General features: G+C 45.8%; 1 protein-coding gene across 3 annotated transcripts in view; it reads left to right on the forward strand.

Moving 5' to 3' along the window:
• Positions 1 to 20548, forward strand: part of LOC144121069 (uncharacterized) — a 205302-nt gene that overhangs the window by 7082 nt on the left and 177672 nt on the right. Inside the window, exon 1 of one of the 3 annotated variants that reach the window (XM_077654008.1) lies at positions 16662 to 16717. The exons of the other annotated variants lie outside the window; for them this stretch is intronic. The gene's annotated coding sequence lies outside the window, so the exon portion shown is untranslated. Of the gene's footprint in view, positions 1 to 16661; positions 16718 to 20548 lie in introns of those variants that run through there. 3 annotated transcript variants of the gene reach the window in all.

Here is a 20548-nt window from a genome sequence, read left to right on the forward strand (position 1 = left end):
CTGCGTTTTTATGGAGGAAAAACGGTAAGGCGCCCGTGTGCTGTGCGATGTCAGTGCACGTTAAGGATCCCCAGGTGGTCGAAATTATTCCGAAGCCCTCCACTACGGCACCTCTTCTACCTTTCTTCTTTCACTCCCACTTTTATCCCTTCCCTTTCGGCGCGGTTCAGGTGTCCGATATATGAGACAGATATTGCGCCATTTCCTTTCCCCCCAAAACCAACCAACCAACCAATTTTGTGTGTTTCCGTGTTCGTCGTGATCATCACCGCATTCTCTTCTCTCCGCTACATGTCACCTGTGATGCTCACGCTTTAATACATACGGTTATAATAATAAATAGCCAAACAACGTAAGAGTTGATATCCTATGTCACAAATAAAAATATTAAATATAAAATGCTGCCCTAAAAAGGTGTTATACAGGTTATGCATGAGCCATAAGGAGCACGTGGAGCAGTGAGCCAAAGCTCTCCAGAATATATCATCTGCGGTCACGTGACATAAGCTGAACACTGGAGCGAGCCCCTCAATGTGTGGGACGTGCGTGGCTGCAATGCAGGTATCGCTGGTTATTCTCGGTGGGGCGGAAAGTCTGGGAGTTTCTTAAAACTCCGTCCTTAATTTCGCCCCTTCGATGCCCCCCCCCCGCCCCCCCCCCCCCCCTTTTCTTCTTGTTAACCTTGGCGGCGAGCTACGTAATTGTGTGTTTCACTAATGCAACGAACACTTGCCGACCCAAGGTCTACTTTGAGGTGTCCAGATACGCGCCGTTGCTGGCGAGCAAACTGCAACCTCGGCTTTCGCTTGCTTGGAGAAACACCATGCGCTGCACAACCGTGGGTGATAACAGCCATATACTCAGTGGCTTACCTCGTGATGGGTTTTTCTTCATGCGTGCTCGACAACGTGAGATAAGGCAGATGTGTTTGCCAAGGCCACCATGCCGAGTTTTGATAGACGCGAGTATATTGCTGCCTCTTTGCTTGCTAGGAAAATGAAAAGAAAGCGACTTTCCAGATCATTTCAGCTAAAGAAAAAAATTACTGCTGCTTAATAAAACACTTTAGGGATACAACTTTGAGTCTGCTCCGATAATGGGCGCGACCGAGCCAACGTCCACGTCCTAACTGTCCTGGATGCACTAGCTGTCAGTAACCGCTTGTTGTGTTTTCATTTCACCAGAGTTTCCATTGTTGTTTTGCTTTAAACTAAGAAAATTTCGGAGGTGCTTTCTAGAAGGACACCTAGAATATCTTTTTTTTTTTCTGAAAGCTGTTGTTTTCTGAGCTTTTCAAGGCATTTTGCCAGCCAGCCGTTGGGAATTCGTGCTTCCGTTGCCTCTGTTCTTTTTTTCTTTCCTGCACTAGTGATGGCTCGTGGCGCGTTACTGGCGTAACAATGCAACAGCAGCAATGACAGCAACCTCTGCAAGCTATACAGATGCACAATGTAACGTTGTCAGGAGAATTCCAGAGGAAGCATCCGGGAGACATCTAGCAAATGCGGAACGCCAAATACTGCACTACACGTGTCAATGTTTTCCGCCTGCACATTGGACGTTTTTTGTGTTTTTGTATGCATGCATAAGAACAAGGAAGTTATGTTAGCCGTAATAACGCAATGCTGGTGTATCGCGCGCGCGCGCGCACGCACGCACGCACGCACGCACGCACGCACACACACGCACACACGCACACGCACACGCACGCACGCACAAACACCGAATATATGAAGTAAGAACTTCGCAGACCCAAAAACCTAGAGAGAGAGAGAAAGGAAGGACGAAAGAAAAGAAAGAGAAACGAAAGGAAGGAAAATGAAAAGGTAGAGAAAAATAAACAAACAGATCAAAAGTAAGTATTAAGGAAGGAAAAGTAATGAAAAGAATAAAAAGAAGGAAAGAAAAAAAAGGAATGAAGAAAATGAAATGATTGAGAGAAATAAAGAACAGAAAGAAGAACAGAAAAGAAGACAAAGAGAGAAGGAAAGAAAGGAGGACAGAAAAGAAGAAAGAAAGAAGGAAAGAAGGAAAGAAACAAGGAAGGAAAGAAAGAAAGAAAGAAAGAAAAGAAAGAAAGAAAGGAAGAAAGAAAGGAAAGAAAGAAAGGAAGATAGATAGAAAGAAAGAAAGATAGAAAGGAAGAAAGAAAGATAGAAAGAAAGAGGGAAATAAAGAAGGATAGAGAGAAAGAAAGAAAGAAAGAGAGAAAGATAGAAAGAAAGAAGGAAAGAAAGAAGAAGAAAAGAAAGAAAGAAGGAAAGAAAGGAAGAAGGAAAGAATTGTATTGCTGTCGCAGCATTAAGCGTCCAGGATATCCTTCACCACATTCACCAAAGTCAACTGGTTCACGCAGAGAAGCAGTAATTAAGGCCATGATTTTTATTAAACAGATGAGCAGCGATGATAATGCAAGGTAGGCCCCGACTGATGAACAGAGGCCAAAACGCACGCAAATTCCGCATATCGTCATCTGTGCTAAATTAAATTATAAGCATCAATTCCAGACAGGTAATTCAACATTCATTTGGAAGCTCGATAAATGCCTCCCTTAGACGTTTACGCCCAAGAATGCCTGTTTCTGATGTGTACCAACGTAAGTTAGAAGTTCGAAGTTTATTCGTCCTTTCAATACAGAAGAAAGGAAAAAAGCAAGAGCTAAAGGCGTAGCCTGACAAGGGCTCTTGCTTCATCTAATCACAGCGAACACGATGCACATGTATAGAAAAACTACAATAACAAAGCGCTGATCTAATAAGCAGATTTTTGTACACACATTTTCGATAAACAACATCACTGAAAACAAGGTAGCACTACTAACAATATTTCGGAATTATACAAATACAAAACAGCATGCCAATATCGATACAGTCTGATACTTCCATAACCATTTTCAAGTAATCACTTCCTTGGTGAACTAATACTATGGTGGGACTACTAAAAAGAATTCGAAAAAAAAAAGCTCCGGCCCGTGCCACTCAGTATTTTATTTATTTTATTTTTTTTACAACACTGCCAGCCGCTTTATAGCGGCCAAAGCAGGAGTGGGCAGAGTACAGTGCATTGGCAAACAGGCACGCACGTTGTATGCATTGGGTTATGACAGAAAAATAAACAGAAGAAAAGATACAACAAGGTGCATCAGACGCGAGGCCTGTGCATAGTTCACAAAACTGCTGTGCAATTGCCAGAGAAGATAAGAGACCGACGCTGATGAATCACACGAGAAGAGAACATTACGTACAGTACTATCACAAGCAGGGATGCATTTGGTGACGTCGGATTCGGATTTGGTAACGCCGAGAGGCAGTCCGTTTCATTCGAGGATGGATCTCGGGAAAAAAAAAATGGCGATATGAATTTGTTTTACATTGCGGCATTAAAAGTGTTTTGGTAGGTTTTCCTCGAGTAGTATAACGGGCTTAATTCAATATGAAGTAGAAAATAGAAAAATAGGAAATAATAAAAGAAATTTTGCATAGCAAAAAAAGAAAAAAATTAAAAAAGAAAGAAGTTATTTGTACTGTTAGAGCTGAAGATATTCGAGCGGCTGTTCAGGAGAGTTATTGTATGATGGTAAATAATAACTTTTTTATGGGGTGGCTTAGATGATGAAAATTAGGAGATATAATAAGCACGTTGAGAAGTCCGGACTTCGGCATGATTACACCGGGGGGGGAAGGGGAAGGGGGAAGGGGGGACTTATTATTTCCTTAAAATTACTTTTTCAGATCAGCCTTCAAAAACATATCCCCAATGCCGCAAGAGGCGCAAGCAACACCCAAGGATCTCAACTATAACTTTCCCTCCATCTTTTTCAAATTCTTCCTCATCTGCCCGCCAGGAGCGATCATAATAATAATAATTGGTCTTTCCCCAAAAAACCAATTATTATTATTATGATCGCTCCTGGCGGGCAGATGAGGACCAAAAGACCAATTATTATTATTATGATCGCTCCTGGCGGGCAGATGAGGAAGAATTTGAAAAAGATGGAGGGAAAGTTATAGTTGAGATCCTTGGGTGTTGCTTGCGCCTCTTGCGGCATTGGGGATATGTTTTTGAAGGCTGATCTGAAAAAGTAATTTTAAGGAAATAATAAGTCCCCCCTTCCCCCTTCCCCTTCCCCCCCGGTGTAATCATGGATGCTATGACTGCTAGGTTTTCCCCGCCGCGGTGGCTGAGTGGTTAGGGCGCTCGACTACTGATCCGGAGTTCCCGGGTTCGAACCCGACCGCGGCGGCTGCGTTTTTATGGAGGAAAAACGCTAAGGCGCCCGTGTGCTGTGCGATGTCAGTGCACGTTAAAGATCTCCTGGTGGTCGAAATTATTCCGGAGCCCTCCACTACGGCACCTCTCTCTTCCTTTCTTCTTTCACTCCCTCCTTTACCCTTCCCTCACGGCGTGGTTCAGGTGTCCAAAGATATATGAGACAGATACTGCGCCATTTCCTTTCCCCCAAAAACCAATTATTATTATTATTAGGTTTTGGCTGTGTATTATCTGGCTGTGAGATTTTGTGTGAGACTTATTGTACCACGTGACTGGTCTAGTGACCAACCGCGAGACGAACCACGTGACAACAGCTAGCCAGACAACCAGACTAACCTGGACTTGCAATCAAGATTAACCAAGGCTAACCAAGCCTTGCCTTAGCTTTCGCTACGTATATCCTGGCATAGCCGAGCTGAGCCACTGCCAATTTTTCCCTCAGTGAACTGTTGGATATACGCGAGCTGAAATATACGCCAGCTGAAATCAAAGTACCCTATACACTCGTGTAAGGGCCGCGCCCCCGAGCTTGACAATTGGTAACTTAAAAGAAAAACGTTGATAAAGAGCAACCACGTTTTGCGTCTATATAATTTTATGCTTGCGGTGCGCTCAGCTGGGAGCAACAGGACGGCGTCGGCTACATGAGACACGTGGTGTGCGATGCCGCCGACGCGCTGATCTCTTTAGACTCCATTTAACCTTTAAGACGTGGAGGCTTCGCCACTAAGCTGCAACGCACCAGCCCTACCGAGCTCTTCTAATGTGCTAGGCGTTAGCGCCAGAAAGGATGACACCTTTCAGACAAACCGTCCTTATGGTCAAGCGCCAAACCTGCACCGCTATACGCATATGTCCTGCCTTAATTCTCATTTGGAATAACCTTAGGTGAGGTGCATGACGGCTGCCAATGAACTGCCCTACCAGCCTCCTTTATTGCGGATGGTTCCCAGGGTTGTCGTATCATCCAGCCTTTCAATGCGCTGTCTCTAAAAAGCGTTCATTAGGCCCGCTGGAACTTTTCTCGTTATACGGGCCTCCGCACTAACAAGGTGCTCATAATCTCGATTCGATTCTAGTCGGAAAGATTGAGTAGAAAACAAAACGTCTTTCGTGTATTGGACGTACTCCGTCAAAATAAAAAAAAAATGCGGCCCATACAAGAGTGTATGTGGTACCTTATTTCTTCCTACTGTCGTCTTATACGGCCGTGCTCCTGGACTCCGGTTCGTTTTTGAAAACACTTTAGGTTTCCTGTCACTACTTCAGTTTGTAGTGTCGGCTGTTTACATTTCGATGCTCTCCTTTTATCGGAATTCTTTAAAAGACGCTGCAATAATAATAATAATTGGTTTTGGGGGGAAAGGAAATGGCGCAGTATCTGTCTCATATATCGTTGGACACCTCAACCGCGCCGTAAGGGAAAGGATAAAGGAGGGCGTGAAAGAAGAAAGGAAGAATAGGTGCCGTAGTGGAGGGCTCCGGAATAATTTAGACCACCTGGGGATCTTTAACGTGCACTGACATCGCACAGCACACGGGCGCCTTAGCGTTTTTCCTCCATAAAAACGCAGCCGCCGCGGTCGGGTTCGAACCCGGGAACTCCGGATCAGTAGTCGAGCGCCCTAACCACTGAGCCACCGCGGCGGGGCAGACGCTGCAAGCAATGCTGGTTTTTTCGAGTCCCTAGTCATCGCAAACACAGCTCTGGTAAAAGCAACAAGAAATACAGCTTTCTCGATTGTTAACAAACCTGCTGCCATAGTTGTTAGTGATCTAGAAGAACCACCTCCTGCATCGCTGACAATCAGACAAAACTTTGAAAACCTTTCTTTGAGTTAAGTGGACAAAAAAAAAAGCGATTTTGCAGGGGCGCCTCATAGCTCACTTGCTTTCCGGGACGACACTCGCAGAGGAGCAGACAAATCATTTGCTGCTGTTTACGAACTTTATAGGCAAGCGAGATGAGAAGCAGTAGCGAACTTCTTCAACCAGTCGTTAAAAGTGCTGTTTTCTTGGGAGTCGGGGATTGCTCCTTATACAAATGAACCACTCGATAGACGTGTCTGCTGCTCTTCTGAAGGCTTTCTCCCCGTAGATGCTACGTGCCACATGTCTCCGTGTTCACTTCCCTAGCTAGCAGCCTTAGCAGACTAGTTGGACTGACATCTGAAGCTTGTAGAAAGAAATCCAATGATTGAGAAGCGCAAAGAACTGTACTGAAGACAAACCTTCATTATTCTCCACCGTTCAGAGATCGTACTTGCTAGTGCTCTGTGTATTTTTTTTTCTCTCGTTGTGCTCCTGTGTCCACGCCCAGTGTCCTCTGTGCTTAGAGCTGCGCGATGTTTTTGAGATTAAAATTCCTGATCTAACTCAACGTTTCGCCGTTTTGTAGGAGCTTATCGCTGCTGTACTGTGGTCGCTCATGTGCATATGCGTACCGTTGCATCTCACCAACGTCAGCAGGTGCCTTAGAGATGTCACGAGTAAGTGCTTCAGTTTACCGGACGCTCACAGGTATTTCTGACAAATGCTTTTAGATAAAGGAGTTCAGTTGTGTTCTTTGAAAGTTTACATTGCCCAAGTCCGCCCGCCCTAAACGCTATGAATAATAATAATAATTGGTTTTGTGGGAAAGGAAATGGCGCAGTATCTGTCTCATATATCGTTGGACACCTGAACCGCGCCGTAAGGGAAGGGATAAGGGAGGGAGTGAAAGAAGAAAGGAAGGAGGAGGTGCCGTAGTGCAGGGCTCCGGAATAATTTCGACCACCTGGGGATCTTTAACGTGCACTGACATCGCACAACACACGGGCGCCTTAAGGCGCGCTCACTCTAGCGGGAAGCTTCCCGCAGCAGCACAGCGTCACCGTCGACGCTGCCTTGCAGCTCCTCGGAATGACGCTCACACTGCGCGCTTTTTCTCGCTGCGGTTGTCTTGGAATGTGGAGAGAGGAGGCGCTGAGGGAGGACCCGAACGAGCAGAAAGAGAAGGGTATAGTCACGTGACACTAGAGAAGACTGGAAAGCGCACCCTTTTCTCGTGTCGTCGTCTTGATCGTCTGCTAGCTCCCCTCCCGTCGCCCTTTTTGTCTCGAGAATGGCTGGTTCGAACGATGAGCTGTTGGCTACGGTAAACGTACTTATACTTTTGAAAAAGACATAGCGCATGAAGACAGGACAGTGCAGAGACTGCTGCAGGTGATCGAGATTCGAGCCACGTTGGCCGAAGGGTAACCACCTTTAGCAGGCTGCGAGGTTGTCCGAGACTGGGGCTTCGCCCGCGAGGGGCGCAGCGGGGTTTACGGAGCTTCTCCCAAGCGCACTCCCCTAAAGAAAGCCGGGCGCCAGGCCGGGGGACGCTTGTACCCATTTTTACCGGTGGGTGCCCGGCGGTGGGCTTCGAACCATCCACCTCCCGGAGCCGAGACGGGCGCCCTGTCTTCATGCGCTATGCCTTTTTCAAAAGTGATGCACCAACAACCCCAAAGTTCCACCCTATTAAGTACTTAAACTTGTTTGTTCGCTGCTTCTGCACCGTCGCTCCTGCACCGTCTCAAGTAGCATGTCCATGCTGGCAAATCAGCCGCCGAGTGCTCGGCCGGCCGGCCGGACGCGCGCAGCCTCCGCCTCCGCCGACGGGGTCACTGAGCTGGGACCGACGTCACGGTTCACGGTCGGCGCCCATTGGCTGTTCTTGCCAGCGGCACGGGAAAAATAGCACTAAGAGACGAACGGAGATGTGAGTCCGGGGAATATTTAGTATTCCGAATGAAAATAAAGTTCCTTTGCCTGGCATATTCGTGCTCGGTTGCCAGAACAGTTTGTGATTTCTAGTTTCCTAAGTACCTACAATTTACTTAACCTGTCTAGTACTTGGCTATGGACCTCCTCCATGTTTGTAAACAAACGAGGTGGCGCTGCAGTCGCTAGCGAGCTCGTGGTAGGCAAAAGGTCGGGGAGTGGCGTCGCGGATAGGTATTTAGCGCGGGTTTTCAAGGCTTGTAGGCGCGTTTCCAATTTCTGCGAATCATAGCAATGGTCGATGCTTCCAACTTAGTAATTTGTTGAAGTACACGAGCTCGCGTTGGCCACGTGCAGCCTATAAAGAGAAATAGTTTGCCACTGTATTGTATATATGGTTAGTAGTAAACGTGTAGAAAGCGTTCCTGCCGTTTATTTATGCGCTAGGCATTGAGTAAAACAAGTTTTGACACTCTGCACTAGTGTCACTGCACTAGTTTTGCACTCTGCACTAGGACAATAGTGAGGGGAAGCGCTGGCCTTGTTTCGTCGGAGCAGACATGCGCTCATCGTCTGCTGACATACGTACGTGTCGCGCTGTGCGAAAAGTGGGGACAGCGTCGTGTCCCTGATCTCCTGTCTTGCTTAGCGCCGTTTTTAGCCGCATGACCACGCACCAGCCAGGCCGACTTGTCCTCTTGTTAAGCTGGTCGATTTGGTGAAAATTTTTGATTTCTAGAATTATTTTCTTTCCTAGCCCTGAGGTCTAGTTTCGTGACGAAAAATTATAGCAAAATATTGAGTACAAATTTATAAATTACGCTTTTTAGAAGTGTACTCGTCAAAAATTGTGAGGTAATTTCTTTTATTTCAGTGCCGCATTTCTTCAACCAAAGCGAAAGCGAAGATGCCATAAACGAGGGAATAAACTTTAAGGTTCGTTTTGTGACCTCTCACATTTTCTGCGACTGGATCACTCACCTTCGTAATTCGCATGAAAATCAAATGATTCCATTTGTCGAAAACTATTCCTGAGACGTTGAGGAGCGTAATAAATCTCTCGATTTTTTTCCCTACACGTGCAGTAAGTACTGTTAATTATTTCTTGTAAGAAACGTTTTCATGTAACTATGCATGCATAAGTACTGATCATATAGAAAAAGAACTAATCGCGTCATCGTACAGAACAGGGCTTTATGTACATACTGGCATAAAAAAACTGCGCACTATCTACTCAATTATTTGAGACCTTGGGGAGACTTGACGACGGTGTTAGTTATAATTACCCAGAACTGCACCAGGTATAGCTATAAATAAAAAGAATTACTGAAACTAGCGTAGGAATTTCACATTTGCACCAAGTTTAGTTACATGTCGCATGCATGAATAACGAAAACACTTTTCATTGCCGCGTCCCCTCTCAATCTCGCCACGTGTCTGTCAGTAGCACGCCTGCGGCTGCTTCTTTCCAAACAAGCTTCGCGATCATGTACTACCTCATGAAACATGACACATGCATGATGCAATGAAAAAGTATATGGCGTTTGCACACTTAAGGTACGCTATTCTAAGCACACCAACGCGACCGCGCAAGATTGACACAACTTAACCAGACTTCTTTCTACTCGAATGAAATAATTACGTCGTCATATCAAGAAACAGTTTCAAGTAAATTTTAAATGTCATAAAACGCGCCATTAAAACACGGTGTGCTATTAAAAAAAACGCATTCCTTGGGGGCGAATGAACCTGTCGGCGCCCCGTGCACTCCGGCTCAAGGTGATAAGTACGTGTGCAGCTGCATATGTCTTTTTTTTCCTTGAGCAATTATCAGCCTACTATCCTGAAGTTCCGGTGAATGAACGCAGTAACTTGCATGCTATTAAGTGCATTGAGTGGCAGTGCCTATCGACTCCCAGACTTCCCGCTTTACTACCGTGGCCCAATGCCTGTTAGCCAGTTTCCGAATGCGACATTTATGCGCGAGAAACCTATCGAGGCTAATTTAATATTTTTTTATGCTACTACGCGGATCCAGCAGTGACGCAGCTGGTCAATACATGCTGCTTCTACAGTACACAGGCTTGAAGCAGCCGCCGCTAACTGCGGCAGCTGCGGTAGGCACGGGCAAGCGGAACCTGTTTTGCCTACCATGCGAAAGTCGCTGCTAACATCAACGCCACCGCATCTTCGTGACGTCGCGGGGTGAAGGAGGTCCATACGTGTTCCTGAAGTACTTCCGTTAAGTCATTACAAATCATTCGAACTGAAGCATGTTACTCAAAGGGGAAACGCACGGAGTTGTCTTATAGCGTTTGCTTTCGACCTAAGTCGACATTGCTTTTATCATATGAACGTTAATGACGTCATCGAAGGAAGTGGATACAAGTTTACTACCACCCGCCTATAGGAGAGGTACCAATTACAGTACGCTCGTAGGGGACGCAGATTTTGATCATGGTAAACTAAACAATTCTAGTATTTGCGGCTGACGCCCGAAATTCCGCCTATAACTAAAATTCATCAGGCAAGTTCTAAAGCATCCTACTATTACTAAGCGCGCTGCCTGCAGAAGGCAAATTAATTTTGTGGATTCACTTTTCAGTGCTTGCTTCTGAAATGCAGTTGTAAAAGTAAAATGGTAGTTCGCTATTATTAACCACTTTTATTGTACGCGTTGTGGTGTTTAGTCTTAAATATTTTTCACCACGGTCATTACCATCAAACACTCGGGGCGTATGTAGCCAGCTTCATCGCTTACATGCTGCTTGTATGGACACCTTCATGGCACTCGGGTGAAAGATCTCCATTCTCAAGCTCGATATTTCGCCAATTTTATCTTGATGTACATGTTCTGCTGTCGTCATTGACTTCCCTGATTTAAAGCGCTCGGAACTAACTTTGCGCTTTATAGAAATCACTTATAGAGAGCTTCATACAAGCAGCAGAAAGCGTTATAGAAAGAAACAAGGTCTGGCCGACCATTGTACAGGTATTAATTTTTTTTTTCCACCATAGAGTGAGGAGTTGATTCAATAGCTGGAAACGTTTCTGTCTGATTGTAATCAACATCGTCCAGGGGACAAGGGTTCTGCCAAATGACCTTCAGTCGTTGTTCTGGATCAGCTGCGGTCAGTACGATGTGCCGTCAATGTTTACGAGCATGCTGCTACATCCAACTCTTGGCCACATTCTATCATGTTCTGGTTTTATTCCTCATGCACTTCATCACTCTCTTTTTTTATATATACTTTTAATCAGTTCGTACCCGAACCTCTCCGTACAAATATGCAAGAACATGCACTGACGCCAGACAATCGAAGAATATGCATATGCCTGTGCCTAATCCGCGCAGGTGTTTTCCGGAAACTAAATGCACACTCGAACCATCATGATCGTGGTTGATTTGCTTGTACTCGCTTTAATTATTTGCTGTGGTTCCTGACGCTAAAAACACTCGGTGTAAATTTTATGTCGCCAATGCTTAGCATCTAAACCGGCGGCAGTACGTAGTTTCGAATTTTTTTGTCTTAAATCGGAGCTAAGAACGGGGAAATTCTAGTTACCACTTTTCCGCCCGATCGATAAAGCACAAAATGTATACGAAGTCGAGTCAGTGGCAGATAACTACATCCGCGATTTTTTTTGCACGTTCTTACAGCCACTGCCACGTTGAAATGGGCGTCTGCATTTTATGCTAGCTTGATGATTTTCCTTTAGTTAACGGTGCGCCTTGTTGTCCAAATGCAAAACATTTGTCAGAAATACAGAAGCCACAGAAATTGCTTCCGATCAGTGCAGCGTTCTTCGTTTTGCTTTAGCAGTGCTCCAAGATTTTTCAAGTGACGTAAGCCGTCGTACTCAGTCCTCCAAAGCTAAAGAGTCCAACAGTGTGCACCAGTAGCTCCACAACGTGATCCCTGCAGCAAATCCTGTGACCGATATCTTTCCGACAAGAGCCGTATACTTCTGCTGAAACTCCGAACAAGTGGCACTGCGAATGCAGGTTAATCAAGGGAGCCAATACTCATCAGCAGTCTACTGGGCGCAGCTACAATCCTGATGGATGCTAATGTGCATCTATTGCTGATGCCACCCATTATCAGGTGGATGCTGATAATTATTTTCTTGATTGAATGGTACTCCACCTCAATTGAGAAATCGGCCTGAACGTATACTGGCTCGAAAGGTGATTTCTTTGAATGACGCTATGGAGCCAGCAGAAATAGGCAGGTTTATACGGTTGTTCAAGAGTGGTTTGGAGAGTAAGCAAGAAGTAGGACATTTAGTCTCAACGAATCTTTGTATGCATCACTTCAAACATGGCGCAACCAACGGGCCTGAGGAGAAAGATATTTACGACTGTCACGTAGCCATTTGAATGGTTGGAATTTTGCAATTTCAGGTCAAATCATGCAATTAAGAATTTTGTGTCAGATTCAGTCAAGAGATATGCGGAGGGACGAGGAAGGATCGACTACGAAATGACCGCATAGGAGCGCGGTTAAGGTCGCTTGACATAGGAGCAGAGCTGCAGGAATCAAGGCTGCGTTGGTTTGGTCATGTGGTGAGGAGAGGTAAATAATACGCCGGAAGAAGGGTTTTATAAATGGACTTCGAAGAGAAAAGAGTATGTGAGCTATATGAAAGAAAATACGTTGAAGATATATCTTGGGGAGAAGTTTTTAGTGGAAGGGCTTAGGACAAGAAGGAGCGAAGCAAACTGGTTAGAAACAGAAAACATGCACAAGCAAGCGGGATAAGGCGAAGGAGGAAGAAGAAGTAAAAAAAAAATTCAATGAAAGGCCCCGTCCCTGAAATTTTTGCGGTAATTTTGCAACCCCTGATGACAGAGCGAGAGGGCGCTTGCACATAATTTCATTGTAGATTGCTGCCCACAGCAGACACTTATTTTTTTCGAAGGGCACGACGTGTTGTTATCAGTGTGCACGAAAATGAATTTAGCATTTTAACATTACCTCTATCACCTGTACTCACTGCAAACAATATTTTGTCGTGGCTAGTTGCTTTGTCAGACTTGGAAACCAGCAGCATCGTATTCCAAGTCCTCGGGCTCGCTCGCTCGTCAAATACGGGATTTCCCAGGTCATCTTCAATGTCAATATTCGACATTCGAACCTGCGCATAAGAAAATTTCTCACTGTCTAAGTTCTAGAAATTTTCGCACCAGCCTCCACAACACCGCACGTTTCACAGTAGACGTACGGAGTATAGCGTTGTATAGTATAAGTAGGAGCCAAAGTGTTCGTGGCCTCAGCCGAGAGGACGCGGCAGGAATCGTAACAGCGCCAAACATAACACTCGAGGTCGACGTAGCGCGCGTGGAGTCGGCGACGCGGCACGAAACAGGCGGCGCGGACACTTTCGCCAGGGCGGAAGCGGTCTTTCCAGACGTGGTTAGGGTGAGGAGGAGGAGGAGGAGGCCGAGGGTCGGAGGGGGTGCAGAGGCGGAGCTGCAGCAACGCTGCTTCGTTACGCGTCGGGACAAGGAGCTCCTGAGCACAGTATATACCGCGTCGGTCCCCCCCTTGTAGCAAGCGCAACGACGGCTGCATGAGGCAACACCGCACGGCCTCGTAAAAGACCGTTATTTGCCGGGGCGGGCATGCGGACAGCGGGAGTTCCATCGGCTGCGCTGAAACGCAGACGGCAGGTTCGTTGACTCAAGTGACCGCTGCTCGGAGAGCGCACATCCCCCGTCCCTTCCTCTTTTGGCTGAATCATTCTTTCTGTTCTCTTCTTTCCTTCTATCACATTCTCTTTTGCAGTTCTTTCATGATTACTTCGTCATTCTTATGGCCTGTACTTTATTTCACTCGCGTTTCGTTTGAGAGCGCCGTTTGACCTGCGTCTGCTCTGTTCGTGCGCTTCGAGCGGCAGCAAAACGCCGGTCGGCGTTGGCACAGTTGAATGAACCCGCCGTATGCGTTGTTGTACGAGGTTCGAGGTTGGCCTGCCTGGCCTGCACCCCCCCCCCCCTCCCTCCTGGTTGTTTGGGAGCCCACCGGCCGGAGTACACGGATAACCTTGTAGATAGCTAGAGCCCTTTTTCCTTCGTAATCCCTCGCTCGCTGAGACAGTCGGCCTTTGCCACTGGGCGTATACTTGTACACACGATTGTCCCCGCTGCAGCCTAGAGTCGGTTGACTGCGCGCTTGCTTTTGGTTGTTTTTCTTGGTTTTTAAAGTCATATTTATTTCGGTAGCAAACCTCACGGCTGTGTCGCTTTTGGCAACGCGAAATCGTGATGCAAACCTGAGATCGCTGCGATGTGCCCTTTAAGGAGGTGCGACAGTGCGTACCGAGGTTTCGTTTCTTCGGCAAGACTATTCTCTTTGGTTAGTCGAGTGGTTTCGTAACTAAAGTGGGCATCCTGTGCAGTTTGTTAAGGTTACGCTCATCACAGCGTATAAACTTGCCCTTGGTTTTCAGTTCATGCTAAAACTGAAGCTGAATTTATCCCTCTCAAGAACCAATAACGGATAACTACACGGTGCTTAACCGAAGACTTTACACAATTTTTTAAAATAGGCTTTTCTAGTTAAAGGCGCGCTTTTTTGGGTATAGCATTCTCAGCGGTGTAGCACATCGGAATACAGCTAAGGTGCGCTAACTAGCAAGCTGATTAACTAATATTGAATAGTTAACTTTTTAACCATTACTGTTAGCCTAATTAATTATTGAGAGGCGCGTAGCACACCGTAAGTAATGTCAATATCAGTTTTCAGAATTTCCAAAACCCGGTTAAACTTGGCGCTGTGGCCCAACAGATTCTGGCTAGATCGTACCAAAATACATGCACTTTCGAGAAGCTTGCAGGCAAAGCAACCTCTCCAGAGCTTGTAACTCGTCGAAACAGCCAAAACTTTGTTGTGTCACAGCGCCGACGGCAACCGTGTTTTCGAAATTCTAAAAACTGATATGGACATTACTCAGCTGAGCTACACGCCTCTCAATAATTAAGGAGGCTAACAGTGATAGTTAAAAACTTAACTATTCAATATTAGTTAACCAGCTGGCTAATTAGAGCTTCTTAGCTGTTTTTTGATGCACTACACTACTGACAATGTTATGCCGGAAGAAACGCTCTTCTAACTAAAAAAGTCTATTTTTAAAAATTGTGCAAAGTGTTAGGTAACCACCCTGTACATCAGAAAACAAGTGACAACAAATTAGCCTGACACTGTAAGCGAGTGCCAGTGAGCAACTGAGAGAACAGAAGCTTCCTGTAAAGAATAGGAATGAATGACCCTATTGTTGAGAGTGATCAGATGTAAAAAAAAATCTGCAAAGCTTCAGTCATTGTAAGTCTTAAACTTTATTACATTGGCAAAAATCGTATGCTAAAAAAGGTTCACGTTTAAGGTATGTTCGCGTGCTTGAATTGCACCTGGTTTATGGCTCATGAAATTGCTAATTTTGTCGGGAGTTTGGAGGACGTACAGCTGCTTGGAGGAATCAACGTAAATTTTCGCCTTCAAGGTTATTGACGCAACGGCTGTATATATGTAGAATAGCTTCATAGAAATGAAAGCTTTACTGAGACCTTTTCACGCTATTCTTAATGCGTGTTTTAATTTAATCCTGTAAGCAGTACGTTACCTATAGCGTGATTGGGATTGTCGTAGCCAGTCTCGGCTTTATTGTTATTTGATTCCTGCCATTATTATAGCTTTATCCGGCAAGTTTCGGCCTTCGTGTTGCCGCAGCGATTAGTAATAATTAATAACATTATGAATGGTAAATACATCTTTTTTTGTCATGGTGACCGAGTGGTGATTTCTGGGATAAAACTTTGTGAGGTCTCCAAGCCAGGATCGCATGACTACACGTTGACTGATCAGTGATGTCGCATGCAGTAACCGAAAATTTCCTCAACTGGAGCCAAAATTTCCTATTTCAGGACACTTTTCCTTGCAGCAGTTAGAACTATGCGTCAATTCTGAAAAAGCGAGGAAATTCTTGAAGTACCTTGAAACTCTGTAAAAATTCCATTCCCGCAAGATTTTACACCTTAATTGCCCCGAAGGAGAGTAAACTGCGCGAAAGGAACATAACTGTGACCAATGAGGGCCGAGATGAGCCGTGCGGATCTGCGGTTCAGTTAGGACCTGTGACCGAGGTGGACAAGCGTGACTGGGAGCCAGGATGCTGAGGGTTAGAGAGCAGGAGACAAGAAACAGCAACCCCGCCACCACTGCCACATCTGCCTTTCTTTTTTTGAAATGGCGAGAACTCCGGATGCCATTATTTTCTTTCTCAGTCAATAAAAAACCGGCAATAACGGGTAAACACAAATGTTGAAATAGGGCGACAAACAATAACGTGATTCCTTGGATCTATTTACTTTCGCCTTTTTTCTTCTGGTACCATATCATCGCTTCCTTTCATCTGTTTTCTTTGTATCCCGAAGCGCATAGCACAGATACAGCCTCAGCCTGAGATACAGCCATATAGCCTCAGTAACCATAAAGGTCCGCGAAAGCGCACACACTCAGACGAAAGGTGCTTTCCATTGCCACCATCTCTGTCGTGTTTCCGCTCATGTTTACTTTGCGCTTTATTGTCCCGCGGGCGCTCGAGCCGCGCAGCTGTCACAGAGCTGAGAGTGCATTCAGAAAGCAGCTCAGCACTGCCGGAAGCAGGTGCATGTTGTCTACGCAGTGCACGCAGTCGGGTAAGCTCACCTCTTCAGCTCACCACGCTGTGCGTAGTCGTCCCGCCTTGCCCAGGTGGCTGGACATTCACTGCACTCTAAACACGAATACGCCTGAATGGGAGTAAAAAGAGAGTACGCAGTCGTCTAGCGCACTCCCTTTTATCAAATGTTAATGCGCTAGAGGACAGCTTACTCTTTTTTTACACCTTTCTGTTTAGAGTGCAGAGTCTAGATTCATATTACGGCTTTTAGTAACAGATTTTCCCAAAGTGAAAAGCAAACGCAGCCCTTTTCTCTGGCCCGCAAGCTCCATGGACTTGATATGGCTTCAGTGGAGACTGACGGTCAGTTTGGCACTCTGCGTTTCGTTTTGTAGCGATAGCTACATTACGGTAGCATTTCGAGCCTTCAGCGTGGCGGCAGCGCCGTGACCACCGTGGCGACACCGCCACGCTGTCACGTGGTTGGTCACGTGATCAGCCACGTGGTGCGGAGCAGCCGCTGCTGCCGGCGGCACGGCGCGCCGGCGAATAATAATAATAATAATTGGTTTTTGGGGAAAGGAAATGGCGCAGTATCTGTTTCATATATCGTTGGACACCCGAACCGCGCCGTAAGGGAAGGGATAAAGGGGGAAGTGAAAGATGAAAGGAAGAGGAGGTGCCGTAGTGGAGGGCTCCGGAATAATTTCGACCACCTGGGGATCTTTAACGTGCACTGACATCGCACAGCACACGGGCGCCTTAGCGTTTTTCCTCCATAAAAACGCAGCCGCCGCGGTCGGGCTCGAACCCGGGAACTCCGGATCAGTAGTCGAGCGCCCTAACCATTGAGCCACCGCGGCGAAACCGAGCTGCCACAGCTGTGCGCATGCGCCGTGTCAAGTGGGACGAAGATGAAGAAGGAACGCCCAGCGAAACGGAGCGGCGAAAATCTTTATTGAATCGTTCGCTTAGGTTTTTTTCTTCCGCGCACAGTGCGTGAGATCCGCTTTGTCTGGGTACCTGGGCATTCGGGCGTCTATTTTAACGAGGTGGCTGATTTATTGGCGAGGTCAGCTCTCAGCGCTCCTGTAATCTATCCCGTCCCTCACCTCATTCTGTTAGAAACTTCACGCTTCCAGCGCTTTCAACATATTTCAGCCAACCTGAGTGATCCATTGCTCAATATTGTGGATTTTAACCACTTAAAGTTTCCATGGAATATCGGGTGGTGTAAATCAAGGCTTTGTGAGGTGTCAACGACGCTTCTGCGATGCAGAATCCCTCACTTAAATTTGTACTTATGCAGATGTGGGTTCGCTGCGACAAACCTTTGTGTATCATGTGGGCAAGTTGAAACAATAGATCATTTTCTCCTCTCTTGCCGGCGGTTCGCAGTTCAGAGAAAACAGTATTTGGAGGTCCCTCTTTCGAGGTTAGTACACCCTCTCTCTCTTCCGGTTATTCTTTCGTTCGGTGCGAGCGTAAAGGGATTCCCGTTAAGCAGTGTCTGCGGCTACCTTCATGATTACATTAGTGCAACTGATCGATTACCTTGTTAGCTGTATACAAAATTTTGTCGCATGTCCAAAAATGCTCGATTCTATTCCTGGTAATTCATATTTCTTTAATTCATTTGACTTTTCCAATTTTTATATTGATTTAGTCTTCTCACGCCTATTTTTCCCCGCGCAAATACATCATTGGGATTATATACTGAACCTTGGCCAATCCCCCTGCGTGGGTATGTGAAATGTTTACTAAGGAGAAGAAGTAGAAGAAGAAGAAGAAGAAGAAGAAGAAGAAGCAGAAGAAGAAGAAGAAGAAGAAGAAGAAGAGAAGAAGAAGAAGAAGAAGAAAAGAAGAAGAAGAAGAAAGTCTGACTGCAAGTGCAACTAATCGATTATCTTGTTAGCTATATACAAAATTCTTTCGCATGTCCAAAAAAGGCTAGATTGATTCTATTCCGGATGACTCATACCTCTTGAATTCATTTTATTTTTCCAATTTTTTTTATCTTGATTCATTCTTCTGACGTTTCCTTCCCCGCGCAAATGCTTCATTGGCATTCTACTCTATACCTTGGCCAATCCCCCCCACGTGGGTATGTGCCATATTACTTGAGGAGAAGAAGAAGAAGAAGAAGAAGAAGACTGCAATTGAGGAGAAGAAGAAGAAGAAGAATTGACCATTTGCGGAAAAGTTCATGTGCATGCGCTGTGAAGGCGCAGCTAGCGCCCCCTGTAGGCGATTTAGTTTTGGTTGGAAAACATGAGCTGGCCGTGCATTCCAGCGCTGTAGGGCGGCGACAGATGTGAGCTGTAACTGCCACGTAACTGCCATGCAACTGCAACGCGTTTCTATCTAAACTAACCACGTATTTTGCAACAGCGAGACTTGGACGTAATAAAAGCCGCGACGAGATACAAGACGCAAAAGACGAAGCCGTTGGTGGGGCCAGTTAAGCGCGCATCCAGCACGTTTCGAAACCACTGTTCCTGCTGCATTTCGCGCTTGCTTCCAAGAGCGCACAGCTCGGTCGTTCTAGAAGAGTTTTCCCACCGACGCACGTGCGTATTCGGTGAAAACCGAATTATATATACTAGTAGGAAAAATTCACCATAAATGCTACAATGCCAAGCTGTGCTATCTGAACAGCGGAAGCACGTGTCAGCGCAACCTCGCCTATATCCGCACATTCTAACGCTCCAGCGGCCTGTTAGCACGCAAGGCAATGCTCTATCGTATCAGCACGAGCCGTGACTGAGATGGTACAATGGGTCGTTTACTATAATCAGTTAAGTGTGGCCTGCGGCAAAAGGTTCTGCATTAAGTTAGCAGAAACTGGTGCCCTAGGAAGCGCGAACATAAATGTCTGTGCGCATTGGGAAAGTGCATTTCATTATGCTGTTACACTCGCCAGCATATAGGCGCACATTCATGCATACTTTCATTTGGTCATTCGGCGTTCCGGTGAGGTAGTAGACTGCAGGTTTAGCCACACATGGTCGTTCTTCAGGCTACAACTCGAAAACTCCTCGCTTCACCTCGTTTCTAAAACTGCGCCATTTCCTTTCCCCCAAAACCAATTATTATTATTATTATTAAAAACGCTAAGGCCGCGTGTGCTGTGCGATGCCATTGCACGTTAGAGATCCCCAGATGGTCGAAATTATACCGGAGACCTCCACTACCGCACCTCTTCTTCCTTTCTTCTTTCACTCCCTCCTTTATCCCTTCCCTTACGGCGCGGTTCAGGTGTCCAACGATATATGAGACAGAGACTGCACCATTTCCTTCCCCAAAAAACCTATTATTATTATTATTATTATTATTATTATTATTATTATTATTATTATTATTATTATTATTATTATTATTATTATTATTATTATTATTATTATTATTCTCCTACTGATCCGGAGTTCCCGGGTTCGAACCCGACCGCGGCGGCTGCGTTTTTATGGAGGCAAAACGCAAAGGTGCCCGTGTGCTGTGCGATGTCAGTGCACGTTAAAGATCCCCAAGTGGTCGAAATTATTCCGGAGCCCTCCACTACGGCACCTATTTCTCCCGTTCTTCTTTCATTCCCTCCTTTATCCCTTCCCTTACGGCGCGGTTCAAGTGTCAAACGATATATGAGACAGATACTGCGCCATTTCCTTTCCCCCAAAAAACAATTATTATTATTTTCCTCCTCTATCATCCTGTTTTGTTAGCAGACGCACGCTTCCGGCGAAGAAACAACGCTAAAACAAGAAAACAAGCGCACGTGAACAGTTGAAATCTAGGTTTGCTCCTGCCTGCTGCTCCAGCTCAGGTGCTTCAGTATCGATGGCAGATGCCGGGGATAGCAAAAATCTTTTCC

Source organism: Amblyomma americanum, chromosome 2 (assembly GCF_052857255.1).
Source record: "Amblyomma americanum isolate KBUSLIRL-KWMA chromosome 2, ASM5285725v1, whole genome shotgun sequence".
Classification (NCBI taxonomy): domain Eukaryota; kingdom Metazoa; phylum Arthropoda; class Arachnida; order Ixodida; family Ixodidae; genus Amblyomma; species Amblyomma americanum.